Genomic DNA, 1,860 nt, shown 5'->3' with positions numbered 1-1,860 from the left:
TGTATCATTCCTATACCTGTATGTATTAAAAGCCAGGGCGGACCCTATAAGGGGGCAAGATGTAGCAGTGTCCTAGGTCCGTCCAAAAAATCAAATAATAATTTTTTTTAATATTTAATATTTAAAGGCCTATAGTAGTATGTTTATTAATTAAAAACTCATAATTAATTAATATTTCGTCTCGAACCTCTTAAGTGTCAGAGCAACCCTATTAACAACTCCATGCATGCATTCGGTTCTATGTTAGTTGACTTTTAAAGAATTGATTCTTTCTAATTTTTCGAAAAAACTTTTTGCAATTAGAGAATAATATGTGAATATTATAATTTTATTATTTAATTTGTTTATTTTATTCTGTCTCACCTCTTACCTCGACAAATCATATGGCAATGTAGCATTTCTAAAAATGGAATATATTCCAAATTCAGACAATGTCAGATTATGACCAAATTAGAATGTTCATGAGTAAGGAAGAATATAAGTTTAGTAAAGATTTATTTGACACCATTTTAAAGTGTACTAATTTAAAAATAATAAATATTTTTTAGTAATAAGTAAAAAAAATATTTTTTTTTTGTGTGATTTTTAAGTTTAGTGTATAGGAAAATAATATAGACTAAATTAATATAAGAATTTCTAAAATTAAGATGATTGATGAACTTTAACCATAAATAAATTGATGTGTAAGTATAAAAAATAAATCTAAAATGTTGGTATTAATTTTGAGATATTGTGATTGAATGTGGACCATTTTCAGGTCGGTACCAAATATGATTGGACCTTTAGGTTTCTCTTGATCTCCGAGTTCATTGCTGTTAATTACATCCAATCATTTTTCCTTTAAATAAAGGGGACCCTATCTTATGCAATTATTCTAATATCATAATATGTTTTTAGTTTAACTCTCTTTTAGCGAAAACTAAAATAAAAAGTAAATGAAGGAGATAAACATTGCATTAAGTTTATAAATGAATTTTAAAATAATAATGTGGAGTCATTTATAGAGATAAAATTTGATAAAATGACTAGATAAATCAGTAGATTATTTTCAGTGTTGTCTACATGAATTTTTCTTTATGTATATTGATTTTCTATCATCTTAATTTCTAAGTCTAAATAAGTTTAATACTAAATAAATACAACAAAATTTATACTAATATGACGAATAATATACTAATACGTCTAAAATAATATTAATATGACTAAAAATATACTAATACAACTAATATTATACTAATTATTAAATAATAAATAATACTCCCTTCGTTCCTTTTTGTTTGTCCACTTTAAGTTTTTCCATTTTATGAGAGAGAAATTTAAATTTGATTTTTTAAGTATATATTCAATACAAAATATATTATGTGGGATCTTGTTAAATTCGTCTTGATGCAAAGAATTCTAATATATCATTTTTACAATTTTTTATTATGCGTACTATGAGATATCAAGGCTTAAAATTTGCGTTGAAACACCTGAAAAAATAAAATTGACAAACAAAAAGGAACGGAGAGAGTATATAATATATAATATATAAAAAGATTATATGACATATGATATATAATAAATTATAAATTATAAATAATAAATAATAAATAATAAATATTAGAAAAGCTAATCAAAAAAATCTAAAAGATGATTATATAGAATTATCTAGTGTAAGTAAGAAATAATAGTTAGAATATACTAGAATATAGTAGAAGGAAGGTGTGAAGTAAGAAAAGAATTATCTAGACTAAATTCCAGCTTAACTACTAGAATGTTCCATAGCAAATATAAATAGAGTACTATGGCACTTGCATCATATGGAGCAAGAAACTCTCATAGAAACAAAGGATTGAGCTATGAGTTCAAATCACAAAA

The sequence above is a fragment of the Amaranthus tricolor genome, chromosome 2 (genome assembly GCF_026212465.1).
Source record: "Amaranthus tricolor cultivar Red isolate AtriRed21 chromosome 2, ASM2621246v1, whole genome shotgun sequence".
Taxonomy (NCBI): domain Eukaryota; kingdom Viridiplantae; phylum Streptophyta; class Magnoliopsida; order Caryophyllales; family Amaranthaceae; genus Amaranthus; species Amaranthus tricolor.
Note: the sequence above shows the minus strand (reverse complement) of the source record.